The sequence below is a fragment of the Rutidosis leptorrhynchoides genome, chromosome 1 (genome assembly GCF_046630445.1).
Source record: "Rutidosis leptorrhynchoides isolate AG116_Rl617_1_P2 chromosome 1, CSIRO_AGI_Rlap_v1, whole genome shotgun sequence".
NCBI classification, from domain to species: Eukaryota; Viridiplantae; Streptophyta; class Magnoliopsida; order Asterales; family Asteraceae; genus Rutidosis; species Rutidosis leptorrhynchoides.
Window position 1 is genome coordinate 519,968,346 of NC_092333.1, and position 9,635 is coordinate 519,977,980.

The window sequence follows — 9,635 nt, forward strand, 5'->3', positions numbered from 1 at the left end:
TCATGCATCACTGCCTAAATGTCTCGAAATTTCTCCAAAATGTTCGGGTTTAGGTAATGTCGTTAGGTTCCTTTCTAGAAATTCAATCTGGGTCACGTGTCGAGTTGTACGTGTAGCAAGTAGTAATACGATATGTCTTTAGGCGACTTCCAAGTCTTTGGGTATGGCCGAGCATTAGTAGAAGGCATTCTAACCTTGTGAAAGGAGATGTCCTCCCGACTTCTCCAATTCCTAAGAGAGTTGGGGACCTAAGTCCAGAAGTGTCGTTAGATTATCGAGTAGTAGTGTAGAATGAAAGAGATAAGTTACGGTCATGAAAGAGTACGGAATACGGGTCAACTTGCGGAAACTGAACAACCTTCTAATGTTCATACATCGTACATGGCTAATTAGGGTGAGCTCGGGGTACGGTTACTCCGACAAATCCTCCAATATCTCCTCCTCCGAGGATCAACTTTAGTGGGCGTGTAATCCGAGGGGTACTCCTCCTAGATTGCGTGAAGAATCGTTTCGATCTCCAGAACGGTGGGACGATAGTAACATGTGGATTACAATACCAATCCTTAGGGTTAGACATGTGGGAAAAGGGTTCAGAAAAACATCTGAACTAGGAAAGGTATGTTTTCCAAGTCGGTACAACGAATGGCAGGCATGAAGCAAGCACGTAATTAGGCACTACAGCAACCTAGATCGTCTACAGCAGTATATAGCATGGCAATATTAACAGTACTAAACAGATGTAACATGCAATCGAAAGCAGATAGTAGTATGCAGTAGCAAGGATAAGCAATAGCATACAGCGAGTTCACATAGCAGTAAGAGTAAGCAGTAACATGCAGCAGATCATACAGCAGTAGAAGTAAGCAGTGGCATGCAGTAGTAGTAAGCATTAACAGCAGTAGAAGTAAGCGGTCCGCAGAAACAGGTAAACAAGAAAGTTGTAGATTAGTCCTATTAGTGAATCCTACTCGACCTGGTCTAGACTCACTAATGCAACCTAATTCCCTAAAACCAATGCTCTGATACCAAATGTGACGTCCCGTACAAAACCATCGTGTACGATTCGTCAACAACAGGATCTTTACACGGTCAAATACTATATGCTGTTTAAAAACTAGTTTGCATTCATTAAAATACATAGTGTTTACAAAAGATAACGTGACACAAAGGTCGTTACAAAGTCATTATTTGAGAATAACCTAAACTACGAATGCAAAAGGAAAGTTCCATGATTGAGACATCTCTAAGTTATGCAGCGGGTATCTAACACAGCAGGTCCTTAACAGCAAGTCTAAACAGTATGACAGCAAGTCTAACAGCGGAAGCAACAAACCTATAAGCACCTGAGAAAACATGCTTAAAAACGTCAACAATAATGTTGGTGAGCTATAGTTTAAATTGTAACAGTAATATAAGATTGACCACGGGATTTCAATGTTTCAAAACAGTATGAAAAGTATATGTATAACCGTAGGCACATGGTAACTAGACTTAAGGTAAATATAAATATCACCCCCTAAAAGTACACCTGGCGAGTGCGTACGTCCTCGAAGTATTAAACACCCATTAAATGCTAGCGCGACTAGCCCGAGTGGGGATGTTAAACCCTATGGATCCATATCTAAGATTCGCATCTACCGGTTCAAAAACCAATAGTTAAACGTTACCGTGCTAAGGGGAAAGTTTATGCCGTTATATAACCCACACATATGTAAAGTTTAAGTACTCGTGTCAAATAAGTAAAACATAAAAAGCGCATGTATTCTCAGTCCCAAAAATAGTAAAGTAAAAAGGGAAGCTATAACTCACAGTGAATAGGCAATACAAGTCGATACGAAAGTGTGCAAGTAGTAAGTCGGTCCGAAAGGTCGTCAACCTAAATCAAAGGTTACTAGGTCAGTAGATTGTCTTTATAAGTTCTATTAGTGCATAAAATAAGTTTAAGTGCCATCATCATCATCATTCATCATCATAAAAGCTAAGTAAATTAATCAAGTATAGAGGTAAAAACAATAGTCTGACTTGGATCAGCTGCTACGACCTCTACGTAAATCGAAAAGATGCGTAGTCAGTGGCTATGGCTCCGTATGTGAGTCCTCTAACCGCTGACCAATTTTCAGATCCTAAAGCGTCTTCCTTTGACCGTGGCGATGGTTTAAGTGCGAGTAGGTCAGAAATTTCAGCACAACGTTACAAGGGCGTAGTGACTTTCGGAGGGCCATAAATCCTAAACCGTAACTCGGATTAAGACGAGGCCTAAACGAAAAATCATCTAATCGAACCAAAATAACTGAAAATCAACTTTACAGTACCAGAGGTTACTGATCAGATTCGAAAAACAGTAAACAAGTGCTCCGGTGGGGTTCTTGGTGCTTGATGCTCATCACGGTTCTCATCCTTGATGCTTGTAGCTTCAAGTGTACAACTCGTTGATGGGTTAGCATCACCTTGACCAAGATTCCACCATCAACACACAATAAGTTAAGACCAAGTAAGAACACAACTCAATTAAGAGTTTTGATGGATGATGAACCAAAGTTACATCATATCCTTAGTCTTAACACAATTATAAGCTCCATTTACAACTAAAGCTACAAACTTTACATCAATCAAACAAGTATGAACATAATCTAAGTCAAATGAGGTGATGGAACTCTAAGCTAGAGAGCTTGGATCCTTTTCACATAAGTTTCAAGGCTACAAAGCTAGAAAGCTTGAACCTTTTGTGTTCTTGAAGATCTTGAAGCATAAAGCTTGGATCTTTAAGTTACATGAAGATAACAAACACAAGTTTGAATCTTTATAACAAAACAACAAGATCATAAGTTAGAAAACTTAGATCCAACAAAAATATATGAAGATTCAAGCTAGAAAGCTTGTATCTTGGTTGTTCTTGAAGATCTTGAAGCATAAAGCTTGGATCTTTAAGTTACATGAAGATAACAAACACAAGTTTGAATCTTTATAACAAAACAACAAGATCATAAGTTAGAAAACTTAGATCCAACAAAAAGATATGAAGATTCAAGCTAGAAAGCTTGTATTGTTCTTAAAGATCTTGAAGCATAAAGCTTGGATCTTTAAGTTACATGAAGATTACAAATAAAAGTTTGAATCTTTACAACAAAATAATAAGATTAAAGCTAAAAGATATAGATCTATAAAGTAGGTGAAGATTCAAAGCTAGAAAGCTTGAATCTTCTATGTTCTTGAAGGATTCATGCTTGAATCTACAAGATGTAATCAAGATCAAAGCTAAAAAACTTGATCTTTTAAAGAATGATGATGATCACGAAAAAGAAAGGAGAAGAAGAAGAAGAAAAATCAAAAACTTACAAGTTTTAGAGTGAGAAAGACTAGAAAGGAAATAAGAGAGTAAGTGTGTGTGAAATACAAATGAGAGCAAGTGTTAAATGGATGGAATAAGGGTGGTATTTATAGGTGAATGAGGGGTGAGGGTGGTGGTGGTGGCCGTGATTTAGAGGGGGGGACAAGGGGGATGATTGTCTAAAGTTGGTGCTTATGTTAGGATCACATGCAACATTAAGGATAATACTTGACATAAAAGCAAGCATGTTCCCTCTAATAAATGGGTATTTATCTTACATATTAATGGGTCACTAGTAATTAATAAGTGGGCTAAATAAATGGGCTACTAGCTAGAGTAGGGTGGGCTTAGGTCCAACAAGACTAACTAGTAAGCATAATTAAATTACTACGCATAATTAAGCATCCAAAAACCCAAGTAATTATTTCTATAAAATAATAATTAATATTTCGTAGTCATAATATTCCGATTATGACAAAAGTTAAACCTGTGTGCAGTTCGCGGTTTATTCGAAACGTCAAGTGACACTAACGGTCATAAATGCTTCCGGTGAACAAGTTAAATATCCTACGTACTCTTTGGCATGTTTTAATATATAAATGAAAGTAAACCATGTATATAAATGTTCCAGAGTATAAAGTAGCACAGTACGCACAAATACGCAGTTTCGCAAAAACACAAGGCACAAAAGCAAGTCGAAAAAGTCGGGTCGTTACACCTCTCTTCTCCGTAAGATGTTGTATTTATAGGTAAATTAGGAGTACTGTGCATGAGTTGAAAGTTTCAATCATACGTTCATTACAATTCATGCACTTAATATTATTATTATTATTATTATTATTATTATTATTATTATTATTATTATTATTATTATTATTATTATTATTATTATTATTATTATTATTATTATTATTATTATTATTATTATTATTATGAATTATATATATATATATATATATATATATATATATATATTATATTATATTCTTGTGCATAGTTGATTTGTAATTTTAGCTCCGTTGAGTCGTACGTTGATAGTTGGTTCATGTCTTGGTTCCGGATTTTCGAACGCCTTTTCGTATGCTTAGATATCTTGTACTTTGCATTTTGCGGCTAGTACTCTTGACATTTTTAGACGTTATTCATCAATAAATTGAACCACTTGGATTGTATCTTGTACATTTGAACTTTTTGGTCATTTGCATCTTCAAATCATCGTCTCTGTCTTCACATTTATTTATTTAAACGAATATTACTTGAAAATAGAACAATTGCAACTGAAAATTTTACATATTGGAAGGATATTGCGCCTAAATATATGTTCATTTGGAGCAATGTCAAATATCCCCACACTTGAACGTTGCTTGTCCTTAAACAATACAGAACTTAAAATTAAATCATACTTTACTCGAATCACTTTTTTTATTCTCACACTTTATACATCAGTGATTTTGATACGGCGGTATAAACATTGATAGTAAGTGTGGTTTACAGTCCCACATGACTATGAAAATTTAGATCCTTTAAGGAATTTGGATCTTTATGAAAACATTTGATCTTTTGAAAATTCATTCTAGCCTTTACCCTAGATAAGTTTTTCGGAATAACCCTTCACCGGTGTTTGCAAAATATTTTTGTGGGTTTTGTGGGGTTCATATTTGAAAATTTTAGCTTAAAACTTTGCGGTTTTGTGTCACCCACTTGCTAATCCTTGTATTAGAAAAGCACACATCCAGTATACTTACCCCGTATATTAACTTTCGGTAAACTACCGTTCGGTTGTAAAGGAAAGCGTTGAACAAGCAACTGTTAAGGCAATGTCTAATGACATGCAGATGTTCATGGTCCACAACGTGTCGAATGCAATTACTATCCTTTGTAGGAGAAATAGTAAAGATCGCCCTATAATTTTTTCGGTCTGGCACAAGGTCGTGTCTTTGACCATGCTATGCAACCACCGTTCTTACGGTTGACACCCGATTTGGTTCAGGTGACCTAATGAATTCTGATGAATTCTCAGGATTTTACGTTCAATGGTAATGAACGCATTGAAAATAGGTTTTCAGAAAAGAAATCGGTTTTAATTTGATCAAAATATTTTCTCATTCAAGCTCGAGTTTAGATATCATCGAATTCCATGAGTTTGTAATTCTCAATCTTTAAAGTCAATCTCAAAGATTGAGTAATATCAGTCTTAAATGCTGATTTTTAATGTTTAAGGAGATTATCCTTTCTGGGGGTCTGATTCATTAGTCTTATCAAGCTAATTTGCACGGCGCCCTCCCCATTTTACGAGACAGATCCTCTCATGGTTAGGATAAGTCTGACCACATGACGACCCTGTTTGATGCTGAGGTCCGTGGATTTCCTGCTGATTTTAGAGATGACTTTTCTAGATTTTTCGTCAACCTACAGCTAGTCTGGACGACAACTTCTTGACCTAAATCAAGAAGCGCGTGTCTTTTTCGGAAGACTTTACTTCCTTTTAATGATGGAATTGATTCATCGTGTAGATCCATCTTTCTTTCAAATATATTACTGTAAATTGGGTAAAACTGATTAGTTTAGTCCAAAACAAAAGTACCTGCAATAATCTTGTACAAAAATATGTGATATATGTTTTAAAGAACTTGGTGCATTCTTTTCACACTTAGCTTTTATTAATTTCTTTCTTTGCCTTTTTATTCTCTTCTATTCCATTTTAAATGAATTCAAGCGTTTTGGGTTGTTTCTCAATTTATGTCCTTTCTGAGGTAACAATAATTTCGGTATTATCACCTAGTTTTACCGTTCATAAATATGTATAAACATGATTTTGAATTCATTTAATTGAAAATTTTTCAAATTTTCACAAAATTTGACAATTAAACCAAGTGTAAACCCGAGAGAATTTGTAATCCTTCCCCACACTTGAGATCTTGCAATGCCCTCATTTGCAAGAAATCAGTAAAAATTTAAATTCATGAGGGTGATTAGCATAGAAAAATGATTAAAAATACCGAGTTTGCAAACCTATTGTTTTATATCACATTTGATATTTTACGTCTTGCCGTTAAAATTAGTAGCTTTTCCTGAACTTAATGTCAGTCTTTGAAAGTGCGCTGTTTTACCCTGATTTGTACATAATATAAACTACATACAAATATATACATACTTTTTTTTTTATAAAAATCTTAACTTAATAAAACAAATAATTGATAAATTTAAAATTTTGTTTTCCTTTTTATTTAGGTAGAGGTAGTTTCGGTACAATTACCTAGTCCGTCCCTCGACAAAATTTTAAAATTTTCGTTTTAAAGCGATTGTTTTAAAAGCAAATATTTTTGGGTTTTTTTTTTTTTTTTTGCATACTTTAGATCAATAAAATTATAAATAATGATAACAAAATTTTTCGCCCCGCCCTCGGGTAAAGCAATTTCGGTTCTATGACCTAGTGTTTAACTCACGACGAATTTTAGAAATCATTTGTTTTTAAACTTAAAGAAATAAAGTAAATTTTGTTTTTAAATTCACACAAAACTTAAATTTAAAAAGCATATTAATTTCATACAAACCTACAAAACAAAATAAAATTCAGAATAGGGGGAGAAAACTAGTTCTTTAGTGTCTGCTAGCGGAAAAGACCAATCGGATTCTATTCTTGGAACTACATGAGAACAGAACATATAACTCTAAACAGCATTTTTTCTTAGAACATTTGAATCTCCCCACACTTAGGTGGCTGTGGTGTCAAAATTGTGATTAACTTCATCGTCAATTTCTCTTAGACCATAATCAACTTGCATATCTGTGACTTTTGCTTTAAGCCAGTGGTCGGCTTCTTCTGTAACATCCACAAATTCAACTAATTTCGCCTTTTAATTAGGCAGCAGATTGGATACTAACCGGTTACATAACTTAAAGTTCCCCTTAATTCTAGCATCGTAAACCCGTTTATAAAGTTTCTTCATTGAACTGTTAATAAGGGGTCATTTAATTTCGTATCAACAACGGGGTTCTTTGTTATCAAGTCATTATTAAGTGTTACTTCATCTTCCCCACACTTAGGAGTTTTATTATTGTTAAGCACTACCGTTGGAGTTGGTAAAATAATATGGTTCTTACCAATCATTTTTATTGGTTCAATGGTTTTGGTTGGTGGAGATTTAGACTTTCGAATCACAAAGGTGATCGATTTTTCACCATTACTAAGTGTCATTCTACCCTATTTTACATCAATAAAGACGCTAAGAATGGTCGACCTAAAATTAGAGGAATGTTTGAGTCCTCTTCTATATCAATGATAATGAATTCGACTAAAAAGGTTAAATTACCTACTCGAACGGGTAAGTTGTCAACAATTCCAATTGGGTGCTTAATGGTTTGATCTAAGAGTCGAACACTCATTTCCATTGGACTTAACTCACCTATACCTAATCTCTTATATAACGAAAGAGGCATAACACTCACACTTGCACCTAAATCTGCTAGTGCATCATACATGACACAATCACTAAGTAGACAAGGAACAATAAATTCACCCGGATCACCCAACTTGGGTGGAACTTTTGGTGGAACTATCTTCACCGGGTTTATTTTTACAGTTTTTGTTTCTTGCACTTTCTTATTCTTCTTCTTCTTTCCAAAGGTATCACAAACTTTATTACATATCACTTGCTCATATTCAATTCCTTTTCTTGGAAATGGGATGGGTGGTCTGTATGGTGCCACCACTGGCTTTACATACTCGGGTGGTGGTGGTGTTGTAACTTCTTCATTGTTACTCACATCTAAAACCTTCCCAACTTCTGGTGCTAGTTTTTCAGAATTTTTTGACACCATATTAACATTCTCATTCCGAGGATTTACTTCAGTATTACACGGTAGATTTCCTTGTTCCCTCTCACTCATCATGCTAGCAAGAGTACCTACGTGTTTTTCTAGATTCAAGATGGAAGCTTGTTGAGTTCTTAATGACTGATCAAACCTCTCATTTGTTTGGTTTTGAGATGTAATAAATTGTGTTTGAGATTCCATTAGATTTGCCATCATTTCTTCCATATTTGGCTTTTTCTCTTCGGTTTGTTGTGGTGGTTTATACAAGCCAGGTCTTTGTTGATTGAAAGCGTTGTTTTGAGTTGGTTGGTTATTCGGACCTTGTTGGTTGTACGAGTTATTGTTGGGTCCATTTGGATTGTAAAGAATGTTTTGATTCCGATTGAAGTTTGGCCTTGGCGGTTGATAATTATTTTGATAATTATTTTCCGGCCTTTGGTTCATGTAGGAAACATTCTCTCGTTGTTCCATGGTTTGTTTAATGTGATAATCTTTCATTAAGTGTGGTCCACCGCATTGCTCACAACTGATTCGTATTGCGTGACTATCTTTAGTCATCTTTTCCATTCGTCTCTCGAAAGCATCTATTTTTGCGAAAACGGAATCAAAGTCATGGCTAGAATCGGCTCTAGCTGCTTTAGATGAATGAAAGATATCTTTTTCCTGATGCCACTCATGAGAGTGGGAGGCTGTATTATCAATAATTTTGTGAGCTTCGGTTGCTGTTTTCTTCATAATTGAACCACAAGCTGCTGTGTCAATGTCTTTTCGTGTAGCGACGTTGACGCCTTTATAGAAGATTTGCACTATTTAAAAAAGTGTCTAAATCGTGTTGAGGACATCCTCTCAACATCCTCCCGAATCTTGTCCACGCCTTATATAACGTTTCATTTGGCTTTTGCATGAACGTGACAATTTCTCCTTGAAGTCTCACGGCTTTAGATGCCGGAAAGAATTTTTTAATAAATTTCTCAACCAAAACATCTCATGTGTCAATCGCTCCTTCAGGTAATGATTCTAACCAATCTTTGGCTTCTCCCTTTAAAGTCCAGGGGAACAACATAAGATAAATAGTTTCATCCTCAACTTCTCGGATTTTAAATAGATTACAAATCCTATTAAAAGTTCAAAGATGTTCGTTTGGATCTTCTTTTGTTGTACCACTAAATTGGCACTGATTGGTGACCATGTGTAGGATTTTTCCTTTGATTTTAAAATCTGGCGCATTAATATCTGACTGATTAATGGCATGACCTTGGCCCATGAGTGTGGATCTCATTCGGTCTTCCATAGTGTGAGGTTCCGTTATTTCCATATTTGAGTTTGTTGAATCCGAATCACTAGAAGATTCTGATTTAACGGTTTGTGCTTCAGGAGGAATTATTAGTGGTTCAAGATCTTGGAATTGTCCTTGAATATCCTCCGGGTTCTCAATTATGAAGTCGGATTCAAAAAATGGATTATCGGAAATTTGAATTGGAGTATTTTTTCG